This window comes from Equus asinus, chromosome 24, assembly GCF_041296235.1.
Source record: "Equus asinus isolate D_3611 breed Donkey chromosome 24, EquAss-T2T_v2, whole genome shotgun sequence".
Classification (NCBI taxonomy): domain Eukaryota; kingdom Metazoa; phylum Chordata; class Mammalia; order Perissodactyla; family Equidae; genus Equus; species Equus asinus.
Genome location: NC_091813.1, coordinates 65557364 through 65584730, shown reverse-complemented (window position 1 = coordinate 65584730; position 27367 = coordinate 65557364). Strand labels below are relative to the sequence as shown.

The following is a 27367-nucleotide window of genomic DNA, read 5'->3' as shown; positions in this document are numbered from 1 at the left end:
AGTACAGAGTTGTGTATTCTAGTTGTGAGTCCTTCCAGTTCTTCCATGTGGGGTGTCACCACAGCATGGCTACTGACAGACGAGTGGTGTGGTTCCACGCCCAGGAACCCAACACTGGCTGCAGAAGTGGAACACCTGAAATTTAACCACCAGACCATCAGGGCTGCCTCCCAATATTTTCAAAAGGATAAAAATGGGAAGACTACAGCTCTGGCGCTTATGCAAATATTTGATTGCTTATGGCCAACGTTGTAACACAGGCATTCAAAATGATCTGTCAGTGTGTGTCTGAGTTCACTTTCGGTCAGAGGAATTTCCAAGAAAAGTGCAGGTAGGAGTGTGTGTGTGTGTGTCTGTCGTAGGGAGAAACCTCAAGAGCAGTTTGAAAATCTGTTCAGCCTTCTAACCTGAATTTAGGGGAGGAGAAAAATCAAAGGTTTATCTGCATGCAAACTCTTAATTAGGTAAATTCGGGCAAAGGCTTTTATTTTTCTGCTTTTAGTATTGATTTTTGCCACAGGCTAAGAATGGATTTGGTCATTAAGAGGCCGTGCCTTGCCGAATGATGTAGTGTGATCCTTTGCACACAGTATGTACTTAGTAACCACTTGAGAGTTGAGTAAGTGAGGAAATGAATTCATGAATATGAATAATGTGTTGTGTAATATAGCGTTGCCTGGATACATTTTCTGGAGGAAGATTCTTGTGAGTCCATCAGCCAAGGGAACTGGAATGAGAGAAAGTGAAAAAGGTGGAAGGCTAGGATAAAAAATATTTAAAGAAAAAAGTGAGTTTTGGTTATAGATTTAGGAGTTTTAGTTCAATTACTACTGACCTTGAAAACCATTTGCAAGACTACTTTTTGGTGGCAATTGGTGGACACAAAGAATAACTTACAAATGAAAGCATGCTAAGAAGTCAACATCATTCTGAAATATGTACTTGTCCTCCACAGCCACATTTTTGCCAAGATTAAGTCTTTCATATCCACTGAAAACCAGAAAAGAAGAAAAATTGAAAACTAAGATTTCTTTCTTAGCTATTTCAATATATGAAACAGTTTAAGCAATAATAAAGCAAATTTCAAAAAATACCAATTATTCACTGGACACATATTTAGTCAGGGCCTTGTGCTTATGGCTTCAAGGAATTAAGAAATCTAGACCTTGATTTCAAGGAATTTACTCTCTAAAGGAGAAGGAAATCAAGTAAACAAATTAGTGTTGACACAGGAAAAGCTGTAAGGTAAAGAAGGGAGTTTTCTTTTTAAGAGCTTTGTCAGTTAGGGTTCAATCAGAGAAACAGACCAGTAGGAGACATTAGAGATTTATTTCAAAGAACTGGCTCTCACGGTTCTGGGTACCGGTAAAGTAAGTCCAAAACCCATAGTGCAGGCCGTCAGGAAGGGCAGGCTGGAAGTTCTGGGCACAGCTGGAAGTTGCTGTCCATGGGCAGGATTTCTTCTTGCTCAGAACTCAGGGATGCCTCGGTTCTGGTCTGAAGGCCTTTCAGCTGGTTGACTGAGGCCTGCAGGGCTATCCAGGACAATCTCCCTACTTACAGTCAACCGATTATGGACTTTAAGCACATCTACAAAATACCTTCACCACAACACCTCCATTAGTGTTTGATTGAGCAACGGGGCACTGTAGCCTGGCCAAGTGGATACATTAAACGGACCATCACAGCCGACACCTTGCAAACTTGACATCATACACAGCTTCTGAAACCATACTTAACCTCCAAATAAAGACAGCGACACAGTCACACTTCCATCTAACACAACACAACTGTCCTCAATACCACCAAAAACAGGCTAACTGCCCCCCGGCCTCTCAGAAGAGGGTGCGAAGGCCTTGGGTGATGTTCACTCTTCTCCTTGATATTCTGCAACTTAAATACTGTGATGTAAAGTCAACTATTATCAATACATCTTATGTTAAGTGATCAGAGAGAAAAGAAAACACAAAGTTTTTCTTAATATATATACAAACATATTCATAAAAGAATATGGAAAAATACTCATAACTATGTGGCTAAGACCTGTAGACCAGCAGAGTGTAAGTCCATGGGGATGCGAGACAAAAATTTTGCTAGTGAATCACTGGGGATAATAGTGAGGGGAACCATTCCCTTTTCTACTCCTTGATTTATGGGCCTGTAAATCTTAGCTATGAGAGAATAAGCACCAAACATTGGATGCTGACTTAGAACATAAATAGCCTTCTGCCTTAATCCTTAAAGTGTTGCCACACAGCTAGCTTTGCAATTGTTCTTCAAAAGGCCATTCTATAATTCTATCAATCCAACTGCTTCAGGATGATGGGGAACATGGTAAGATCAGTGAACTCCATAAGCGTGGGCCCATTGCTGCATTTCATTTGTTGTGAAGTGAGCTCCTTGACCAGAACTGTGTGTGGAATACCATGACAGTGGCTAAGACATTCTGTAGGTCCATGGATGGAATAGAATAACTATTTACTCCCCAAGAACAAAGTGCTGCCTCTTCTGTGATGGACGTGGTTCAATGTAATCAATATGCTAACAGGTAGCTGGGCTGATCACCCTAAGGAATGCTGCCATATCAGAGACTCAGTGTTGATCTCTTTTGCTGACAGATTAGGTGATAAGCAGTGTCTTTAGCCAAGTCAGCTTGGTGAGTGGAAGACCATGCTGCTGAGCCCATACATAACCTCCATTCCTGCCACTGTGACCACTTTGTTCATGAGCCCATTGGGCGATGGCTGGGGAAAGAGGCTGACTGGTATCCATAGACTCGATAATGATTTGATTATTGAAACTCTCCTCTGCTGAGGTCACCCTTTGGTGACGAATCACTTGGGGCAGAGATATCTCCACACTCTTTGCCTGTTCAAAGAGGTCCACTCACATACCTTCCCCGAGACCTTCTTGTCACTAATTTTCCAATCATCTTCATTCCAAGACCTTGACCATCAACCAAATCTCTGGCAATTTTTCATCCCAAGCAAAACAGGTGCACTGCTTGAAGTTTTTCCCATTGGGAGGGTTTTCCTTCACAACTGTCCTTCAGGGAATGTTCCAGAAAGGGGCTCTAGAGCTGCAGCTGTCCACTTCTGGGTGATGCCTGCATATGGTACAGAACCATCTGTAAACCAGGCCTTAGTTTTCTCTTTCTTATTAATTGATCACAGGAAACCCCCCCCGAGGCATAGGTAGGCGCTGGGAAGGAGACGGTAAAGTAGCAGCAGTAGAGGCCACAGGCATTTGGGACACTTCTTCATGTAACTTACTTGTGCCATCAGGGCTTGCTTGGGCCCAATTGCATATATAGCACTTCCATTTGATGATAGGGTGTTTTTGTGCATACCCAACTTTACGACTGGTTGGATCAGACAACATCCTGTTCATCTGGGCAGCTCAGGTCTCACGGTAACTTGCTGACCCATGCTTAAGCGTTCAGTCTTTACTAAGATTCAGTAGCAAGCCAAAACCTCTCTCTCAAAAGGAGAGCAGTTATTGCAGAGGACGGTAGGGCTTTACTTCAAAATCCTAAGGTACGATTCGCCTGTCAAAGCCTGTGAAAGGCTCCAAACAGCATCGCCATCTGCCACGGACCCTTGAAGCACTGCTGGATCTGCTGGGTCACATGGCCCGGGTGGTAGAACAGCTTTGACAGCAGTCTGGACCTGTTGCAGAATTCTCTTGTTCTGAGCTCCCCTCACAACTAGCAGCTGTTCAGGTCGCTCAGTAAATGGACCAGAGCAGCAGACTCAGATGAAGAATGTGTTACCTCCAAAAGCCAAAGAGGCCCACTAAGTGTGCTTCTTTCTTGGTTATAGGAGGGACCAGATTCAACCACTTATCCTTCACCTGAGAAGGGCCATCTCGATTCGCCCCACAACACTAGATCCCCCCAGACACTTCACTGAGGCAGAAGGCCCCTAATTTTTGTCAGATTTATTTCTTGCCCTCTGAAGCATAAATGTCTTACCAATATGTCTAAAGTAGTTGCTACGTCCTGCTGACCAGGTTCAATGAGCATGACGTCACCTGTATAGTGGACCAGCATGACATCTTTTGGAAGGGAACAGCAATCAAGCTCCCTGAGGACCAAATTATGACCTAGGGTTGGAAAGTTGAGATACCCCTGAGGTTGGACAGCAAAAGCATATTGCTGACCTTGCCAGCTGAAGGCAAACTGCTCTGGGGGTCATTACTAAGAGATATGGAGAAAAATGCATTTGCAAGATCAGTAACTGCATACAAGGTACCAGCTATTGTGTTAAATTGCTCAAACAATAAACTCATACCTGGTATAACAGCTGCAGTTGGAGCCATCACCTGATTAAGGTGATGACAATTCATCGTCATTCTCCAGATTCATCTGTTTTCTGCACAGACCGATTAGGCAAGTTGAACGGGGACGTGGTGGGGATCACCACCCTGGGTCTTCTGAGGCCCTGATGGCGGCAGTAATCTCTGCAACCCCTCCAGGAACGCAGTATTGCCTTAGGTTTACAATTTTCCTGGGTAGAAGCAGTTCTGGTGGCTTCTTCTTGGCCTTCCCTACCTTTCCTGCCTTCTCCACAGTCACAGAACATATGTCAACACTAAATCTAGAATCTCCACTTGGGGGGCCCATGTCAATAAACTCAGCCAGATCCAATTTTATGTCCTTCCATCATTATCTTCCATCCTAAGCTCTTCTCCAACACCTGCTCCCTGGATTTCGGTTTATATAAATTGGAAAAATAATGTAGCTCTTTTGGCATGTAGCACATTGCCTCAGGGGTCACATTCAGTACCTCGCCCTTTGGGTCCTGATGTTCGGGGGCTGGAGTTTGGTTCCAAATCTAGAAGCGGGGAGAGGTGGCGGGTGTGGTGATGAGGAGAATCAGCAGTGTCCTACATGGCAAATACCCCAGGGGAGGCCATGACAGAGTCTTCAGGTAAAGCAGGGCCAACTCCCTCCGTCAGGGGTAGATGGGCCGCTTCCACTGGCAAAGGAGTCTTGGCAGAAGTTAAGAGTTCAGTGTCCCCGTCTTCGTCAGGATCTGCCCATGCGTCCTCATTCCAATACACAGGACTCCATTTCTCCCCAGTCAATGCCCTCACTTTAACACCCTTAAAGACAGCTGGAGACACCCTGAAAATTTGGGAATTTGGTTCGTGTTGTCCTTCAGCCACGTGGGCATGGGATAGCACTCCGGGTTTGGTTTTCAGAAGCTCTGGCCCTGCAACGACAGAAGATAAGAATTTATTTCAGGGCATATGTAGAAGTTTTCAGGTAATTTATGCAGAGCTGGAGCTGGGAATTTATGCAGAAGCCCTGCGCTCACCCTCACCCTGCTTTTGCTAGTGTACGTAGGAGCAACCAGCCAATCTCACTTATACTCTTTAGTTTGACTAGAATGTTCTAAGACATCAAGTGTGTGGTCACCTAGAACCTTACCTTTTGTAAGAATTTGATTACGATTATCCAGAGGCAATATTCTATGTATCCCAATTGCCACATCATGCCATGAACTGTCAGTGCCCTCGTCACCACTGGAAATAGAAGCACTAGTGCCCCTAAATCTAATCACATTAGAGAACCAATTCCAGAAAACCCAAAACCGATTCGGAAAACACATCCTTATGATTCTGGTTCTCTAGAATTACTCCTTGTACCCAAATCTGTATCAGTCAGGGTTCAAGCAGAGAAACAGAATGACACTGTCATCACACTTTACCATCAGTTCACCGGACATTCACACCACACCAGCACCTCTTGACACATGTGACTATTATCATATCATGTTATCATCACACCATGCCATCATCCACCAAAGAATGATCATGTTCTTTTGTGATCACACCAAACCACCATCACGCTACACCCTAATCACACTAAACTATCATCAAAACAAACTGTGTTCACACCACAGCATCATCTCCCGCATCAGCTTCACAGCACACCATCTTCACCAGCACAGCATCGTTATCATCATCCTCTTTATTTTTGCAGCCAAATTAGATTAATGTGAAAGTACAGCAGATCATGGCTATGCTCACCTAAAAGAAAAAAATCTTGGGGGCCAGCCCAGTAGTGTAGCAGTTAAGTTCATACACTCCTCTTCGGCAGCCCAGTGTTCGTGGGTTTGGATCCTGGCCATGGACCTACGCACTGCTCATCAAGCCGTGCTGTAATGGCGTCCCACAGGCAAAATAGAGAAATATTGGCAACAGATGTTAGCTCAGTGACAATCTTCCTCAAGCAAAAAGTGGAAGATTGGCAACGGATGTTAGCTCAGAGCCAATTTTCCTCACCAAAAAAAAGAGTAAAATTCTGAATGAAAAGTAAAAATCAATTCATTTTTATTGATAGAATCACTGTTTTCGCACTACTCTTATCATTCCTGTTAGTCCTGCCATCATCTGCTGAACTCCTAGAGGCTCTCAGTTTTTCACACATATAGTATCTAATGTAATCTTTCCAACAACCTTCCAAGGCATTTGTTATTACCCCCGTGAAGTAGATGAGGAAACTGTGGCTAACAGAGCCGGTAAAGTGCAGATCCGATATTTGAATTAATGTCAACCTGTTTCCAAATATTGTGCTTCTTACCTTACACCATGCTGTCAAATTTGGAAATACATGTTACTTCTAACAGCTTTTGACCAATAAATGGCCTTTAGATCTCTGTAGCCTATTGACACAAATAGGATAATTCATCGATCAAATAAGCTCATCGCTGCAGCTTTGTTGTGTGAGATAAAACCAAAAGAACTGGTTCTAACGTATGAAAACTTTGAGGTGCTTTTCAAAATGCTAGAATAGTTGGATGACATACCTCCTTGTTTGTCCCTTGTTTGATTTGCTTTGGCACTGGGCACAGTGCCACAGAGTAAATACGTCTTGAGAAAGTAAATTTATTTCTCTCAGCATTCATATATCAACACGGCACATGCAAATAAGAGGCATAGAGCCCATTGACAATTCTGAGGATAGTATTGTCTGGTGCATGATAACGATCTAGAAGGTAAGCAGAAAATGCCAGCATGTTTTTATTTAACTTTCAGCAGGAAAGTAATGGAAAGAAAAGTTAAACTAGACAGTTTACTATAGAAAAAGAATTTTAAATGGGGGTAAGTAAAGTGCAATGAAATAATCTGGAAAATAACTATAAACCTTTAAAAAAACTAATAATAAATAAATGTTATCTGAATGGAACTGACAGTTTTTAATGAGCCATATATAATTTATTTGTGTCCTGATGAGGCCATAATTTTCTCCACAGCCCATATCCAAAATTGTTTTCCTCATAATGAAGAGAAAGTAGCACACACGCTGAAAATCATCTGAAAGACACTATAATTTAATCCAAATAGATAGAGAAGACCCATGCCCATTTTGGGGGAGCTTGTATTTTATTGCATAACATGGTTGACAACAAAAAGTTGGCTGTGCCATAGCAGTTTATTCCATAAGCAGCCAATATATTTGCTACAACATTAGTTCTTTTGGTCTTAATCGTATTGCAATCTTTTGGGACTATTTCAATAACAATAATTTCAACAACTAATAGTATCTGACTGAACAAAAACTCATGACAGAGTTGCACAGTCGTGTTCTATAGAAACTTTATGGGGTATGTGTTCTACGTTTTGATGTTTTTCATGCAAGAGTTCACTCTGCTGATATGCTGACTAAATAACTCGTGGGTGGCATTGGAAGACTCTGGACAGAGGGGGATAATATCTACGCTTCAAATACAAATCTTGCCTAATGCAAAGAAAAGGAAAATCATAAAATTTGAGAGGACAGTTTAATTTCTACGATATACACTTCAACAGAATGGGCCCATTGTGATTTCCTGAGCTGTAAATACATGAGCTAAACTCCCGTTACAGTTCATTAGCTCTCCCAAATGGTTTGTGGTATTTTAATTTTATAAGTCATACTTTGGTCTTTTAGTCTTACAAGTCTATACACCAAATAATCTAATCTATGAAATCTGGAATCTTTAGATAAATGACATTTGTCTTGTGTTTTTCTTAGAAGAATGTTAGTGTGCTAATAAGATGAACGTCATTAATTAATTAAACAAGTATTGTGCAAGATACTTTTTCAGACAGTTAAACTTCAAAGATCAATCGGACACAGGCCCTGGCATCAAGGAGCTTACCACATTTTAGAGAAGATAGATGTGCAAATAAATAAACATAGCATAGTAATCAGTGCTAAAATTGAGGTTTATGTGAGGTAGTTGTGGAACAAGAGAATGACACACTCCAGAGGGAGAACGGAGATGGAGAGTTCCCCGTGGAGAACTTCCCTGAACTGCAACTTACAGGACGTAGGCGTCCCCCAGGCAGGTTAGAGGGAACAGGAGTTCCCAGGCAGAGGAAAGAGCTTCTGCCTAGGAGCTGAGGAGAGACACAGGATGGCATCTTTTCCTCTCTCTTGCAAAAGGTTAGTCCATAAGAAACATTGTATTTTTGTATTTCCTAGTTAGTCACAAGTAAATGTTAAACAAGTTTTTCTGAACAAGATTGTCCCTAGCAACAGAATATCATGGGACCCATTCGGATGTGAATGATGCTCTGACCAAGTGGCAACTATGTACCACACCCCTAGAAACTGACTCTAGCAGCTTCTCCAGAGGGCTTCATCTGAAAGAGGTGGAGCCTTGGAACAGACGCTGATGGAGAGATTCCTGGAAGCCCAAGGTTAGTTCCTGGCTTTCAATAGTGGGGTGGTAGGACTTAGTTTTGATCCTAGTTAACTAGGAAAACATTGGTTTGGAATGGAAGTAAATAATGTGGAAGTTTGGATGGAAAGCACTAGAACGCTCTTTCTCCTTATCATCATGATTATTATTACCGTCATCAAAATAGCCATTGTCATCATCATCCTATTACAGCATACTCACACCACGCCATCATCACACTCCATTCACACCATCTGGAGAGGATGGAAACAGACTTACACTCTAGCTCTCCTCAAGGGTTTCCAGGCGATCGTGCTGCAGAACTGATTCCTTGAACGGCTGTGGAGGACGTCACAAGAGTGGAATGCTGGACAAGCACTGAGTGGGACAGTGCCAAATGGTTGCCTCCATTAAGACTTCTCTCAATGTGGATCTCTTTCTCTGTCTCTGTCTCTTCTTCATTCTTACTAGTGACTTTTTAAAAACTCTGTTTACTGTCTCTCTTTATTTTTTATTTCTTTAGTTTACTATGCCCAAACAAAGAGGTAAGATTTTAAAAGCATTACCCTGATTTTATTGCCAATTTGGTCATATTAGTTGATTCAATTGATCAAAGATCTTTAGATTAACGAAAGGACAAAGCTAGAGGAGCCATTAGTAATCCTTTAGTACAATTTCCTCATTTTACAAGGTAGGCCACTTGCTTCCCAAGAACAACTGTGCTTTCTCAATATTTCTCCATCCAGCCAGTCATCGAATTCTGTCTACCTGCTGATTTTCTTCCCTTTATTTCTCACTTTTCAGTAGAATCCTAAAGTAATAGGATCTGTCACCAGCTGGAATGAGTTCGTCTTTTTTGCTGAATTCACACAGTGTTCCTTTTTTCTTTATGACGGCCTTGACTTGATTGTCTCTTAGAGTCTGGTGAGCTGTTTCTAGGCCTGGCCTTGTCTGCTGGCTGAGTGGAAGCATTGTCTCTATGCTCTCCAGCACTGTCCGTAGCTAATGCATTGCATGTCATTCTGCAACACTCTAGTCCATGTCTATTTATGACACTAGGCATATAAATACGCAAATGACAATCCTACGTGAGGAGTTCAACAATGAAAATATCTTCAGAATAAAGAGAAAGCCCAGAGGAAGGGGAGTGATTCCTTTTGGGTTGAGGTGTCTCAAGGAAGATTTCCCGGACGAGGCAATGTTGAAGCTGGGTTTCACCAGATGACACTCAATGCAGCTAGTGGGCAGAAATAGTGGATGAGATGGACAAGCACAAGATATACAAAGACATGAAGGCCGTGAAAAACCATAGCACGTTTGGCAAAACATAAGCCATTGAACATTGTTGAGGCATAAGTTTTTGTGGGAAGGGGAAGGGTGGAAGATGAGTGTGTCAGGTTACCACTCTGCAATAGTGACAGAGAACCCAAGCCAACCCATCAAACGGGCTCATTTTTCTCACCCAAGTCTGGGAGTTTTGTTTCAGTAGGTCAGCTATGTCAGGGCCGCATCTCTGCAATTATAACACCCGTTCCTCATGGTCACAAGATGGTTGCTGTAGCTCTAGCCATCTTGTCTTTGTGAAGGTCAGGAAAATGAAGGAAGAGGGGAAGTGGAAGGTACTAGTATATCTCTTCCTCTTTCCTGGGAAGAACCAAAGCCTTTTCAGAAGTATCTTCACTGATTCTGCTTGCAGCTCTCTCTTTGACAAGCACTGTGTCACATGGCAGCCCTAGCTGGCACACAAAGTGTCAGTAATACCACCTTTGAGAATGAAAGATGTAATCACACACACGTACTCATGGACACACACATGACATACATGACTTCCCCTTTTACTGACTCGTAAATTAACTCTTAAAAATTAAGACTCGGAACCTCTCAGTTGCCTGGTTCAAGGTAGCAGAAGCCAATTATTGTCTTGCTCCATTACTGAGTTTATAACTGAATAGGAGTATCCATGACAATCACGCAGGAGCAGCCCGAAAGGAGCGGTTTTCCTTCATCCCACGATCAGTGAGGAAATTGATGAGAACACAAAAGATTCCAGCACAAAATCTGAAAAAAGGACTCTTCCCAGAACATTCCCGTTTTTAAAAAAATAGCCATTTGTCAGACTTGATCTCTGAAGTGAAGATACTCATTCCACTTTCTAAAATCTGGAAGATCACAGATGAGTTTAAATTGCAGAACCAAAAAGACACTGCACATTAATGAAGTGTATAGGAACAGAGACAGAAAGAAAAAAAGGAGAATTAAACGTAATTGCTTCCATCTCAAATGAGAGAAATAAAGGTGAGGAGTCTCTTGGAGAGCCAGGAGAAAGCCAAAAATGGAAAATTGGTGACCAGGAGCTAGGCGAAGTCGTTGGCGATGTCCCCGTAGGCATCCCGGTGGCAGCCCCGGAGCAGGGTGGGCCTGAGGTCTCTGCAGGCAGCAATCTCTGCACAAAGGGTACGAGCAGAATGTGAAGCAAACCGCCAGGCTGCACGGGGGTCAAGAGGGAGCTGCACTGCCTTTTGGAAACAGAGAAAATGCACAGCTGCTCCCGAGATTGTTAAGTTGAGGATGAGGAGTGACTGTGCAAATGAACTGGTATTTCCTGGGCAAGTCTGCATGCAGTTGCTGTCTCCTCCAGGTCCCAAGGGTTTTATTACTTTTGCTTGAATTCTCAAGTCTACAGAAACCTTGTGTCTTCACCACCTGTATTGAGCAGCCAGTCTCAATATGATTGAAATTTCCAGTGCATTTCTTTGCCTTGTTTCCTGTCCTCCTGGCCCTGGTCAATCCTTGTTAGGTTCTGAGTTATGGTCTAGAAATGGGGAAAGGAAAGGAAATTTACTTTTATTGATAGCATATATCTATACCTGTATCTATATTTTATTCTGCAAACAACAAGCCTATAGGGTAGATACCATCATTTGCATCTAGGCGATGATGAAATGGGATGCAGAGAGCTTAAGCTGCCTAACCAAAGCTGGTGGTGAGTCTGCATAAGAATAGATGTCCTGCTTAGGAACAAGCTCTGTGCTAGGGAGGCACGGCTGAAAGCTTTCTGACCCTGTGACCAGGAGGGTCCTGGTTGTGGCTCTTCACTAACTTGGGAAGGGTACATGGACTTCAGTAAATCAACGACATTTATTGAGTTCTCACCATGCATGCCGGGCAATTATCAATAACTAGGTTAAGAATCAAAAGTAAAAAGAAAACAGAGCCCCTTCTACCCACCAGCTTAAAATATAAATAACATATAAATATGTTTCAACAATGAAAGACCAAAGATGTATTAATTATTTGCAATAATACTAAAGGGCTGTCTGTGCCTCTAGATGCTGAGCAAGGAGGACCTTATCGCCGCTCTGTTGTCAGATGCATCAGATTGTGAGGTCTTTTGGAGAAGTGACCCCTTTGTCACTGTGCAATGCCCCTCTTTATCCCTGATAACTCCCCTTGCTCTGAAGTCTGCTCTGTCTGAAATTAACATAGCTTCTCCTGCTTTCTTTTGATTAGTGTTAGGATGGCACATATTTCTCCAAACTTCATGACCTTGGAAATACCTTTGACCAGAAATAGGCTTAGGGCCATAATGAATTCATAGGGTATCTGTTTTTTTTTCTTTTAGGGATTTTTTCTAGATCATTTCTAAAATCAGCTTGGCAGATTTGACTTCCAGATTTGGACATTGATTCATTAATTCATCCTGCAAAATCTTTTTATGTCCCACACATGCTCAGTACCAGGCCCTGGCTCTATGACAGTAAACAAGATAGACGTTCATCCTGGGGGCTTTTTTCAAGGAATAGAAAGCAGAAAATCTTCTTTCCCTTCCCAATTTTATCATTACAAGGTGTTTAACTTTCCATATCTTGAATTTCAAGCATGTTTTATATATGAAAGAAAATTGTTACAGATTGCCTTGTTTCTTTCAGCTTTAAAATTCTGTGACTGTATGCTTCTTTCATCTTTTCCACACTATAGGAGCAAAACAAAAATGAAAACAAAAACAAAAGAAATTAGAATGTCTGCTGCATAATTTGTGAAAGCCCATAAAGAGCAAAAGTTTTTGGGTCGGCTCCGTGGCCGAGTGATTAAGTCCGCATGCTCCGCGTCAGTGGCCTGGGGTTCACCAGTTCGGATCCTGGACGCAGACCTACACGCTGCTCATCAGGCGATGCTGTGGTGGCATCCCACATGGAAGAACTCGAAGGACTTACAACTATGATATACAACTATGTGCTGGGGCTTTGGGGAGAAAAAGAAAGAGGGAGATTGGCAACAGCTGTTGGCTCAGGGCCAATCTTCTTCACCAACAAAAACCATACCTTTAAAAAAAAAGAGAGAGAAAGTTTCTCTTTACCAATATTTGAATGGCCTGAAAAGGAATTTGACTTAGTCGAAAGTAAAAATCAGACAGAGACGCAAAGAATTCAATCCATAGTTAAAAATGAACAGCAGTAAACCTTTCAAAAGCCAATAAAGAGGGAATGGATCCATGAGTCCACCTGCTAACAATCTATGTGTTGCAAAGTAGAAAGTACAGAACTTCTGAGACCTTTCCCAAAGCTGTTCCACAGATGCAACTGCCATATAGAAACAGTTATTATTGGTTTTAGCAAGGGTACAGAGACATGAACATAAAACTACCCTGAAAAGATATTTCTGCAATTAAAAGTTAGGGTCAAAGATGAAGCCTGTGCTTTTCCACTTGACTCCGTGATGAGCCTCCAGCGTATGGCAGAGGGTTGCTAGCCTGCTCACTTTCTGGATAAGAATTTCTTTGTCTATATTGTTTTCTCTTACACACACCAACACCTGCCCTCAGTCTGTATGGCTCCTCAGGCACAATTCCCACTTATTTCAAGACAAGTTCCCTGGGAATTTGAATGGTAAAGTTGAATCTTCAGATGTTTCAAATATTCACTCTATTTTTCTTATCTTTCACATCTGAAATGTAAAAAGATTATGCAAATTAATTCTGCCATGGACTCCTCAGCTTATCCTGGGAGAAGTTTCTTCTCTTTTCAAAGTGTCAGGACTCAGGCCAAGTACAAATTGGTAAACTTCCCATAATGCCATATAGGATTTATGGGAGCCAAACTATATCTGTCTCAAGTGGAATAAAATAAACCCTCTGTCATGTATCCACGTCAAATAACTTAGGGGAGAATTTTGTGTTATCAGATATGACACAGGTATATTTTCCAGCAAAAGCTGTGTCATACTCTTGAGGCTAAGTAATAGTTTGATTTTTTCCTACCTTTTATCTTTCCTTTCCTGTCACTTAGGCAGATAGGCAGCTCAGGAGGTGGCCTGCATCAGAGTGCCAGACAGAACCACTTTCTTGTGTTTCCAAAAGCCTAAGAGCATGCGAAAACTCATAGGGCTGGCAGAGGAGGGAGCCCAGGGCAGGGAGAGGGCTGCAGGGGCGGGGCTGGTGGTTAGGGGCATGTAGGGATGGGGGGCTCCCACAGGGGGTTATCGGCCTCAGCACAGATCCCTTGCCTCAGGAGTAGAGCAGCAGCAGAATAGCGTCTCCATGAGAACGCGGCAGAGAAGAACACGCCTGCAGCTCAGACATCCTGCTCATCCACCGTCAGAGGTAAGTGAAAACAATCTAAGGGTCCCTAAAGGAATTTTTATTTTTTTTTAATTCAAAGGAAATGAGAAACTGGTATGCACAAAAGCACAGAGGTGAGAGAGCAAGGAAATCTTGTTGGCAATGACAAAATACCTCGAAACTCACTGGAAAGGAGACAGAATGAGGGATGCTCAGCACAGAGATAGCATGAATGGGAGGGGCTGGTCGTTAATTGGGTTGAAAAGACTGGCAATTACCTGAGTGGTTGAGCAAAACTGCCGGAACGAAAACTCTTCCTGTTCAGAGACTCCATCTGCTGCATTTGCATGGACTCAGGGCAGGAGGCTGGAGATGCTCCCAGGAGGAGGTCACCGCAGCGACTCAGGTGGGAGGTGAGGAGGGCCTGGGCCGTGGCAGGCAGCGTGGGCTTCTGCAGACAGGATTAGCAGCCTGCACCAAAGATGGATTGCGGATGTTAGCAAAAGAGAAAGAAATGTTTAAAAATGACTGTAGCCAGAAGTCTGGTGCCTGGGGTAATCCTGGTGCCGTGGAAGGTAACAGAACATTTTTAGGAGATGGGGAGGGGCAGAGGGTGATAAGAGGCGGAGAGGAGGGGACAACCGTGATGGACAATGAGGATGAAGACATAGTTCTACTAATCATCCTGCAGACAGAAGAATTAGGCACACCATTTTTATAACCAGAACATTCCGTGTCTTATCATTTAAACCTTATCTTAGTGATGAGGAAATGGAGGCCCAGGGAGAGCATGGCTCCTTTGCTCAAGACTGTCCAGCTGGCCGTGGAGAGCGGGCACAGGAATCCGACATGCTGGCCCGTCCATTAGGGCCCTGCGCACGGCAGCACTCTAGCTCCTGGCTCTGTCCCGCGGCCCCAGGCTGCCTTCTTTGCCCTCTTTATTCAGAAGGTCTTTCCCCCAGAGTGCCAGACTTTGGGATATATTCTCTAGTGCCGCAAAGAAAGGCTAGCTCTAGGAACTTGCACTATATAGGCCTTTTTCTAGAATATGTCTATTTTCACTATTTCAAAAATGTCCTCTGAGCGCCTACTTTGTGTCGGGCAATGCGCTGGCACAGCCGTGAACAAGATAGTCCCAACTCGGATGGAGCTTACATTTTCAAAACTGATAACATGTTTTGGTGGTGCATCATATCTTTAGGCATCAATTTTTAGATTTTTATAATTGATTACTTTTTTTACTTTTACCTAGAGACCTTTGAAATTTGCACCATCTAGACCAGCGGCTTTTAAACTTGAGTGTGATCAGAATTACTTGGAGGACTTGTCAAAACGCAATCTGCTGAGGTGCACTCCCAGAAATTGGACTTAGGGTGACTGGGGGTGGGGCTGAGGACCTACATTTCTAATAACTCCCAGGCGATGCTGAGGTCACTGGGCCAGGGACCACCCTTTGTGAACTGCTGATTAAGCGTCACAGGGTCTTGTTGATCTTCTGGTGTGTAAAGAGCAAAAGGGACATGGGGAGCGAGGTTAAGAAGGTGGGTAGGTCTGAACACACCTGTTATTAGCTGGATGGGGACCCAGATTTTGAATAGCCTCCTATATTCAAATCTTGCCTTATTCTCCAGCCACTGTACTTTCTATCGTTCCTGGAAGAAGAAATCTCCAACTAGAGTAGAGCCTCAAGACAAGGCAGGACTTCATTCTGCTAGAAAATTCCAAAGTCTCACGGAAAAGAAGAGCTTTTTTCTCTCATGATTTCCAAGGTAGTCTCTAGCATTTATGAATGTACAGACTAAATCAGAAAATGCTGTGTGGAAAGAGAAACGAGTCATCATTTCAGCAGTTGCCACCAGCTGCCACCTTGTATTTGACCCTGATTCCAGTTTTCTTATAGGAACGCGGGCTGTGGCCTTAAATTCTCTTCCCACGTACTCTCCTTGCTCCTGCTTGCCAACTGCAGCCTCCCGGGGCTGTCCAAATCCATCTGTCAGGAGTCCATGCAGTAAGTGTGCCACGATCCCAGCCCATCAGAACTGCTTCTGCCAAAGGGCCATCGGCTCCGCTAGCTTCTTCTTCAATTTCAGCTCCGTCCGCATCTTTATGTTTTGTTTAGAGTCGAGTGTACAGTTCTCACGTAATAAATGTTGAGTGATAACTTGACCGATGTCTGCAATGACACAAATGGGGATGTTTTGTAATTTCAACATAGAAAGTAGGAACTGAATAAGGTGGGCTATTTCATAGACAATCCCAAGTATCGTAACCTAGATCAAACCATAAAGTAGCTTATTTCGTAAATTTCTTACATAACAAAAATTCTAAATGATAATATATGTTCATCATATTTATCATGGCAAAAAGACAAAATTGAAGTACCCATAATACCATCACCCATAAATAGACTCAGCTGTGATTTTGGAAGCTAACCTTTCCAACACAGGCACACACACGTATGAGGGCACGCGCCTACCTGCACGCGTGTGCACAAATACATGCATCTATGATAAAACTAGGCACACTTTTTTGCGACTTGTTTTGTTTTTGCCTTTACTGTGAACAGCTTTCCACATTTTAAATCAAACAGCCTCCTGTTAAATTGCTGTTGAAGTATTCCTCCATGTGAATGCACTGCAGTTTCTTTGTAACTTAACCAGTCTCTCTACTGCTGGACAATTCCTCCTTTTATAATAATACCTAACTAACCGTGGGGTCACTAAATTATTGAGGTCAAATTTTAAGTCCATCTTTAGTAATTGCTTTGAGATAAATTACTAGAACTGTCACGTTAAAGGTATTAGTGCATATGACCAAATAGCCTTCCAGGAATCTTACACAGATTGTTTTCTACACCAATGAAACTGCCAATTTCTCTAAGAGACTTTGCAGGTCATTGATGTCTGTATTCCCAGCACCTCTTATGGGGACTGACACATATAAATAGCCGTCAAACGAATTAATAGACTTAAGTTATAAGTTCAACTACCTAAAATGTTCATTTATGAATGGAATATTTTGGCTGAACATATATCACCTTTTCAAAGAAAGGCTATAACTACCTGAAAGGAATAGTTGAATCTGTTGTTGTGGTGAAGGGTTGTAAGACCATAGAAACTTGAATAAAGAGAAACTGAGCTAGAAGCACCCTACTCAGGGACGGTAGGGGCTTATCAAACAGAGTGAATTCGGGCACATTTTGGGGAACATCGTATGGCGGATAGCATATATTGGGGACAAATTGATTGCATTATTGAGTAATAGCTTTTTTGGTGAAAAAATGTGCAATATTAAGGATACGATGACTTTATTCTTATAAACACCGGACTCTTTCTTAAGGGTTTTACCCATGTTGAAGCTATACCAATTCTCTATGTATCATTTAGCTAGCTATCTGGCTAGTAAGCGATCTCGTACCCTAAAATCTCTCTCTCAATTTGCAGTTGCTTTGTATCAGTGCCTTTATGTTATATAGAAACATAAGTTAATAGATTTTTCTCCTTTTACTAAGTGTCCGAGGTGATAGACATATGGTTGATATTGTTTAAAAGAATAGATAGATCAAAGTAAATGAACTTAAATGAGAACAATTAGTAAGTACAGAGTATGTATGAAATGATATAATAATAGGAGTCCAAAAAGGTCTCCTATGCTGAACAACAAAACAGAAAGTTCTCATGGGGTTGTGATGAACTAATCCATCCGTTACTCGACATTCATCCAGACTGGACTGTGGTCGAGGCCTTTGACTGCGTCCTGATAGAATGTACAGATGACCTTGAGGAGCCTCCCATACCCCAAGAACTTACAAGCCAGTACAAAGTAAAACTCTTTATAAATTGCAAAGCATTTCATCATAAAATTTCTTGACTGAGCCCTACGGTACCCTTGCAACTTGAGTAGGCAAGTACGATTAAGCACATAATGTTGAAAAGTGAAAAAGTGAACTGAGGCTCAGAGAGCTTTTCCTAAATCATGCAATTTAGTTTCAAGTTGCAAAACTAAGACTTTAACCTTTAATGCAATGCTTATTCAACAACACATTGCTAATCTCTTTGGGTTGTAGGTATTTTGATTAAAAACAAATTAGTGCGGATGACAATTAAAAAATTCCCTGGTCACAGCTTTTATTAGTAAGACAATGATGATATGGGGGCAAGGTGGGGCAGCTTTTTCTGTATCTTGTAACACTTCTGTTCATGTTTCAGGACGAAAATTGCGTTAGCTTTTGTAAATCACTGTGATGGTTTACTCCTGTTGTCCTTTTCAACAACTCCTGTAATTGAAGAGGGACCCTTGAGAAACCACAGAGAAGATTCTGTGACCCAATCAGCTTCAGCAGAAGTGAGTGCTGGGTTTGTCTTCCATGTGCTGCTCTCCTCAAACAGGAAGGATCCAGGACAGCAGGATCTGAGAGCAGCAATGCCTAAGAAGCCCTGGGACACAGGACATGCCCTCTGGGCACAGAGGCTTATGGCGGATGGAGCTGTGATCCTGAGCAAAAAACAGATAGGGAAATGAGAGACAGAATCCAGCAGGGAGAAGAACTCTGGTACCCCAAAGGAAAAAGTTTCTTATGGACTGAAAAGGACCACAAGAGAAGAGTAAAGGGATGTTTGCAAAACCCTCTTGTCTCCAAGTGTATTCAGAATGGGCTACAAGCAAGACCGTGCTCTCTATGGGCTGGATTAATGGAGCCTGCTCAGCTTTTCATTTGTAGCAAACATAATATCAGGGTTTAGTGTACCAAAATTCACTTAAATTTATTTATTTAGAGTTTTAAGTAATTTTTAATATTTTTCTATTAAAAACATTGATAAATTGAATTAGAAATTGTAGAAGGTATCGTTTGAGCTCTCTGCCTAGCTTATGTTGACCCCTTTTTCTAAGAAGACCACTCTACAGACACGGAGTGGGCTCCCTACAGCCATGTTTTGGGGCGCATTCATGTTCTTCTGGCCACGGTCAATTAGACGCAGGTATGTGTGTGGTTCCCAATGTGGGTCAGGGAATCCTCGCCATCTGCCTTTCTGGAAAATTTGGAATTGCAGTTCAGTGATGACTGCTTTTTCTCAGGATATGAATAAAATGAGAGTTTTGAAGTTGGGGGGTTACTGAGCAATCATCTTCTATACACCAGAGCACAGAAAAAGAGAGATGTTCTGGGAGGGGCAGAAGATGACGGATATAGCCTACCGCCTCTCTGATTGTCAGTCATATCACTATATCAACATTAGTATGGAAATGGGTAGAAATAATACAGGATGTTAAATATGATTAGATAGACCGTGAAATGTAAAAGCCAAAGAAATCTGAAAAGAGACGAGACGATTGGCCAAATGAGAACCACAGACACACAGTAAACGCATCTTTTGCACATAAAACCTGGTTTCCAGCTGTTCCAGTCTTCTGCTCCCTTCTCTCAAGTCCCTTGACATCCCTAGTCTCATCCCCCAAGTGACCTCTACTTCTGGTATAATCTTCTACAAATTTTCTATGTAAATACAAATCTTTTTATTCATTCACTAAATATTTTAAATATATCTATTATGTGCTAAAAAATATGAACAAATCAGAAAGAAAGCCCATTTCTCAAATAATTTACATCTTAGGGAGAGGAGAGAGAAAATAAACCACAGGAAACAATCAAGAAAACCACGGGATAGTGGTAAGCACTATGCCAAGAACTAAAGGACGATGTGGCATTGACGGGGTAGACGCTCTATACTGTGTGGCCCAGGCAGGTTGCTCTAAGAAGTTCCGTTTTCAGCTGAGTTCTGGCTCAGCTGGGGGAGAGGCGATGGGGATGGTGGAAGAAAATATTCCAGTCTAGTGCAGTGGTTCTCCAACTGTGATGCCAAGAGTTCAAGACATTTCGGGAGCTCCACAAGGTCAAAACTATTATCATAGTAATACCAAGATATTATTTAACTTTTTTGCTGTATTGACATTAGCACTGATGCTGCAAAAGCAAAAGTGGGCAAAACCATGAAGGCTTAGCAGGAACTGATTGAGAGGTAATAAGCTCTACTAGTAGTCATTGTGGGTTTTTTTCCTGAGGAAGATTAGCCCTGAGCTAACATTGGTTGCCAATCTTCCTCTTTTTTCTCTTTGCTTGGAGAAGATTAGTCCTGAGCTAACTAACAGCTGTGCCAATCTTCCTCCACTTTATATGTGACTTTCAGCCCCAGCGTGGCTAACCAGTGGTGTAGGTCCATGCCTGGGATCCAAACCCCTAAACCCAGGCTGCAGAAGCAGAGTGCACCGACCTCAACCACTAGGCCATAGGGCCAGCCCCAGTCATTGTATTTTTTTAATGTTAAGCACATATAGTTTTAAAAATGCCAACTTCACTTAACAGTCTCCTTGTTGAAGCGGGACAATGATTAATTTCATTATATCTCACCTCTGGAGTACACAGCTTTTAATAGTCTGTGTGATGAAATGGGAAGTATGCATACATCACTTCTGCTGCATACCAAAGTGGGATAATTGTCTCGAGGCAAAACCCCTTGCTGACTTTGTAATTTAAAAAGATATATTCTTATGGGAAAATCACAGCTACTAAATAAACCAGTAATGATAAAATTAGAAAATCACTATTTTGCCATTATTCATAAACTAACGGCATTGATCATTATCAGCTACTAATCCACAAAAAAAAAAAAAAAACCAAAACAGATATTATGTGCATCCTGAGGGAAGAACACGGCATGACCTAGAAGGCAGCCTCACCAAAATAAATAAAATGAAATAAAATAAAATAAAATAAACCTTAATCTGATCAAGCCTCTAGATCAAACAATCAACAAACAGGAACCACAGATGCCAGTGGCAGGTGTTAAATGATACCATGGACATGCAGTGCTACGCGAAATTCTACAAATAATCTCATTTCTTCAATAAAAATTTGCAAAAATAAGAAAATAAAGAAAGAAAAGTAGGGGTGGACCTCTAAATTGAAGGAGACAATAAATTTCAACTGATTGCAGTGTGCGGATCTTTTTTGATGCTGATTTTAAAAATTCTTTACGATATTTGTAAGACAATTGGAATCTGATTATTTACTGGATAGTTGATAATATTAAGGAATTACTATTTTGTTGTTAAATGTGATTAGTATTATTGGGATTAGATCATTTAAAAATATCCTTATCTTTTATACATACATACTAAAATTTTTATGGATTGAATAGGAGAAATAAATAAATTGAAGCAAAAACTAGCATCATGCTTAATGGTGAAAATCTCTACTAAACTGAGAGAAAGATAAAGATGCCCCACTATTGCCCTCGTCTTTCACTATTGTTTTGGAAGTGCTAGATAATTCACTGAGGCAACAGAATTAAATAAGGAATATAATAATTACAACAGAGAAAGCAACATCACCATAAACTAGAAAAAGATTTATAGAGCATGAACTGAAAAACTTTTAGAAACAAATAAAAACATCAGTATGGGTACTGCTTATAATACTAATGTAAATAGTATTGACTTTCCCTCATAGAAACAACAGAAAGCTGTGATATATAATGGTGGGCAAGATCTTATTAAAAATGACAACAAAAATGCAAAATACATAAGCGTATATGTAAAGAGCTATGAAAGACTACATGAAGAAACTTTTGAAATTTTTATGAAACACCCAAAAAGTCCACAGAAGAAATTGATATTACAAGGATATCCACTCTCTGAATTCATCTATATATTCCATGCATTCCCAGACAAAAGCCAATATGATTTGGGGTGAGGAATACATTTGAAAAAAATACACTAAATTTCTTTTTACAAATCAATGGGTAAGTATAACCAGAGACAGTGTTGACTTTTGAGTCCTTCTTTGCCTCTCTCCCGTTTTTTGAGAAGGGAGGAAAGCAGAAGAGGTCCCTGGACGTCCATCCGCAGTGGACTGGCCAATGGGGCTTTGGCTCTGGCGGCCCCCCAGGCCCAGCTGAGCAGGAGAGGACAATGTCAGCAGCTGCGAGCTCTCACACAACATCTCACTTAAAATGTCATGTGTGCTACTTGGTTTAAATTGTCACCCCTCCAGCAACCACAAACAATGCAGACACAGCAGATGTGTTTTCTATTTAGAATTAAACAGTTTATCTCAACCACTGTCATTGTTATAGGGAAAAAATAAATAAATATCCATCTTAATGTAAACTTCAAAAGGTACTTTCTGGCAGCAGGAGATATTTTCAAATCCAAAGGCCTCTGAGAAAACTAGGGTTTGACCACAGATTTTTTTTCAAATCGAGATGCTGGCAGCTCCAAGAGTAGTAAAACGCAGCCTGGTCAAAGATTTTTGGCCAGATATTACATACAATAACTCATGTCGTTGATGCTTAATGGTCCAAAACATTAAGTAAACATCATAAATGTCTTTTGTTATTAAATGTTCCATTCAAACATTTTGTTTAACTCTTGTGTAATGGGTAGAAAATAAGAAAGCTGCGGTAGAGATTGGCCTTAATGACAATCTTTGATTCACCTTTTAGAGATTTTTTAAAATGTATGCCACCCTCAAAGTTACAGAAGGAAAGTAGTATTTCTGTCCTTTGGTGTGTGCATTCCAGCTCTGGAAGTTAGGCTACTTGTAAGCTTGACTTTGTCAGGTCAAGTTCAAATTGCCACCCATGTATTCAGAAGACTATAACTTTGTTCTCTCTAGAGTTGGGAAGTCAGCCTTCCTTCCTCCGAGATAACTACAGTAGAAATATGGGTGTTTTCTTAACGTGAGGTCACAAAGGCAGGGAAAATGCTACTTTTCAAAGATCATTTTGCAAGGGTAACAATTGATTTAGTAAAAGGAAAACCAAAATTGGTTTGTAAAAAAATGGCCTATCCAGGCAGCGATCATCCAGTGTACCCTAGTCCACATATCTCAGTGTAAATGCACTTGTGTTTCCATAGCCTGAAGAGTCCATTTAGTCATTACAACGTGGCTCATTTTATCCTGGACCTAATCTTGGCTTTTCTCTTCTAGTGTTTTTTTACTCTGTCGCTAAAACTTCAGCAAAAAGCCCTGTAGTGGCATTGTACTTGCATTTTTCCATGGAGCTTCTTTTCTTCCAATTTAAGTCAAGAAAGTTGCTCAGCTACCCTACTAGGATTATATCTTCTCATGAGCCCAGAATGCTGAGAGAGTGACCCGGATGCTTTCCGGTTCTGTTAGGGAGGAGGACATGCAAACAGCACAAACCAAGTGGCCATCCATTTGTATCTTATAATTGTTATGTAGAGAAAATCTAAAATCACATTGGGCGTGTTGCTTCCCGTCTCAGTTGAGTCTAACTGTAAGGCTTGTGTCACATGCAGGAAGCCCTTCATTTCTGGGGGGAGGGGACCTGCACTGCTCTCAAAATAAGATTTTCTCAATGAAGCTGCTGGAAGTTTGCATTTTTACAGTACATCTATGATTCATATGTTTATTTATTCATTCACTCAATGTTTCATCGGACCATTATTTATTAAACCTCTACTCTTCTTTAAATGACAAAATCTCATCCTTTATTTGATGAAATCGCTAGTTAGACTCCTGCTGGTCTGCCGTATTCCTATTTTTGCCAGAACTAATACAATTTTCTCTGTATATAAAATTCTTTCAGCATCCTATAGGACAAGAGCCCCCTGAGTGTGTTGTGGAATGACCAAGGCCATCATGTGACACTTTGAATTATATTTAGATAGCATCTAGAGCCATAGATCTTGCAAATGAGTGATGCACAAGGCAGCAGGGCAGCACGGTTTCATAATATGAGCAGTAACGGGACAGGAACAACAGCAACAACAAAGATGCTGCTCTTCCTCTTTTGAGCAATTATTCTAAAGCCTTTGTATTTTCACTGGTTCCAAGATCCTATACCTAAATAAGTGATTATAGAAATATTTTTGAAAAATGCTTAAGAAAATACATAATGAGAGAAATAGATAATGTGTTTTTTCCTCTATCAAAAAGCCTTAAAATTTCCTGCTATCAAACTATTATTTGAGAAAAGTGGTATTTCACGGCTCAGCTATCTCCCTCTTGATAAGTCATTGTGCCAGAAAGGAAAGTATGGCTGGACTCACATTTGAAATCCAAAGACTGAAAACTATTTCAGATACTTCTCATCATGGTAAGTCTTTCTCTCTGAGGGGAATGAAGAGAATAATGATGATGTATAAATAATAAAAATGAGCTTCCTGATTCTTTTTATCTACTTTTATCACAATGGAAACTTTATTGGAGTTTAGGTGTTAATCAACACCTAAATGAATTCCTTGTCCATTAAAGAATAAAAAAAGTGGATGGCGGAGCCGGCCCCTTGTGGCAGAGTGGTTAAAGTTCCACGCACTCCGCCCGGGTGGCCTGGTTTGCAGGCCCGATCCGGGCACAGACCTACTCCACTCATCAGCCATGCTGTGGAGACATCCCACATACAATATAGAGGAAGATAGGCACAGATGTTAGCTCAGGGCTAATCTTCCTCAAGCAAAAAAAAGAGGAGGATTGGCAATGGATGTTAGCTCATGGTGAATCTTCCTCAACAAAATAAAATTTTTTAAAAATGTAGATGGGGAAAAAAACTCCTCCTAAAGAGATCAGTAAATATTGAAGCCTGAATTTTGGAATATTAAAATCTTGTATTTCATTATTCTGTTCTTCCTTTTTCACTGCATTAGATGACATCACAGATTGAGAGAGATTTATCCATCAGCTTCATTGAAACCTCAAAGAACATTTCTATATTTTCTTAGGTTGAGGAAAATTTTAAAGTATTATCCTGAAAAATCCCTCTAATATTAACTGGTGTAGAGCCATTAAGGCATAACAGACTCTTCTAGCAACTTTCTCTTGGCAGCTACATAGAATGGGACTATTAACGTTGTGTTAGGAATCCTCCAGTATCCTCTCTTAAAACGCACAAGGTTACCTCCATCCCTAGGCTTATAATGACAGTTGATTGCTTCATTCACTTAGCTGAGGAGATATGCTTTGAAACAAACTTTGGGAAGCTTTGTATATTTATGTGAAAGGTTCTTTTAAGAGAGGAAGGGTGCACAGAAAGGAATGAGAACTATGGGCAGCGAACCAGGCTGCAGTGTTCAAGCCCTTAGCTGGAGTCAGCATGGTCATCAAGGTGGCGACTTGTTCTCTCCACTTGTGTTTCCTTCTTTGAAGTTTTTTTTTTAAAGATTGGCACCTGGGCTAACAACTGTTGCCAATCTTTGTTTGTTTGTTTGTTTGCTTTATCTCCCCAAACCCCCCTGCACACAGTTGGATATCCTAGCTGCAGGTTCTTCTAGTTGTGGGATGTGGGACGCCGCCTCAACGTGGCCTGACGAGCGGTGCCATGTCCGTGCCCAGGATCCCAACCCTGGGCCACCGCAGCGGAGCGCGCGAGCCCAACCACTTGGCCACGGAGCCGGCCCCCCTTCTTTGAAGATTTAAGTGCTTCTCTCACTTTAATAAGGATGCCTGGCACTTAGAATATGTAAAGTATGTGAAAACTCTTCCACTACACTCTAAAAAAGAAAAAAAATTGCAGAAGACCTTAGTAATGAGATCGATTGTTACTTCTTAATAGTACAGAGGACTCAAACACAATGGAATCAATAAGCATGCAATAATGAGAGCTGTTTTAAACTAATGATAAACATACCGTTATCATTACACTAATAATGAAACGTATCATTTTAGACGCACAGAACACGGTGAGCCAAGGCATAGCCTTCACTTCAAATGGAAAGAGTAGTTGGCTCTCTAAGACTAGTTGATTCACAAGTTGACTACAAGGTGTTTCTTTTAGCTTTTCATGAACACTCTTTTGTTTCCTTTTGAAGGTATTCACAGATAAGATATCGCCCACAGTGCAAGGTGGTTCAGCGATTACAGGAGAATTTTAGCATTTACAAATCCTAAAGGATAGGTAGAGCGTGAGACGGTGGAGCATGCTAGACCCTCATTCTTGTGACCATGTTTTGCAGCAAATCTCATTCAATCTTCAAATGGCTAAATGTCTATAGATAGTGGACTGGCCAGAGCTTTTTTCAGCCAAAAGTGATGTAAATCTGAGTGGATTGGAGCTCATGTGACCAAACCAGGAAGGGTAGGGATGGAGGTAAATATTCTGTCAACTCTCTCAGGTCCTAAACTCTTCATTTAATCTCTCTCTCACGTTCCAGTCATGATGCTATGCATTGGGATAGAGCAGTGAAGAAGCAAAGCGGGTAGAGTTCCACGCTCCACCCCTCCCCCGCCCCAAGGAGCTTGCATTGCTTCATAAAGCTTTAAGCATGAGTTTGCTGTAATCAGACAGAGACAAGGAAAGGGCTTCCCTGGAGAGAAAGCACAGGAACAACATACAGACAGAGGGAAGTGCATGTGACGGAACATGCCAGCAATAGCCACGAATGGCTGAAGCACAGATTATGCACAGGTATGAAGAAGGAGGTGAAAGCCAAGCTGGACTCAGAGGCCAAAGGGCAGTGAGCGCTACGAAAGGAGTCAACAGCTAGGATATCATTTTGAAGATGAGTCAACAGAACTGGAAATAGATAATAGGTAAAGAAGAGAGAATTGTCCAAGGGGAGTATAAAGTTTAGAGCTACGAAAGAGCGTCTCTTGTCCCTTCCACTTGTCTTCACACACAGCCACACCAAACTACAGCACGTTGGTGCATTAGTCAGGATTCCCTGAGAAACAGACCCAACAAGATGCACATTTATACAGAAAGAGATTTATTGTAAGGAGTTGCCTTACAAGATTACAGAGGCCGAGAATTCCTAAGATCTGCCGTTGGCAAGCTGGAGACCCCGGAGAGCCAACGGTGTAACTCCGTTCCTCGTTTGAAGGCCCGAGACCCAGGAGAGCTGATGGTGTGGGTTCTAGTCCATAGCCCTGCAGGCTCGAGACCCACGAAGAGCCAACGTTTCAGTTTGAGTCTGAAGGCAGGACAAGAAGGCAGGATGATGAGCCAGCTCAGTACCAGGCAGGAGGAGCTTCCTCTTGCTTGCAGGAAGGTCAGCCTTTTGGTTCTATACTGACCTTCAACTGATTGGAAGATGCCCACCCCATTAGGGAGAGGAATCTACTTTACTCAATCTCCAGATTCAAATGTTAATCTCATCCAAAAACTCCCTCACAGAC

General features: G+C 41.6%; 1 long non-coding RNA gene across 3 annotated transcripts in view; it reads left to right on the top strand.

The window, feature by feature from the left end:
* The window catches only part of LOC139041792 (uncharacterized), a 28080-nt gene extending 8625 nt beyond the window's left edge, over positions 1-19455 (top strand). Inside the window, exons 2-3 of one of the 3 annotated variants that reach the window (XR_011497724.1) lie at positions 12654-14274; positions 15864-19455. This is a non-coding gene — a long non-coding RNA (uncharacterized lncRNA). Of the gene's footprint in view, positions 1-12653 lie in introns of all 3 variants that reach the window. The other 2 variants (XR_011497725.1, XR_011497723.1) reach the window with 2 other exon arrangements.
* Positions 19456-27367: the final 7912 nt, after the last annotated feature.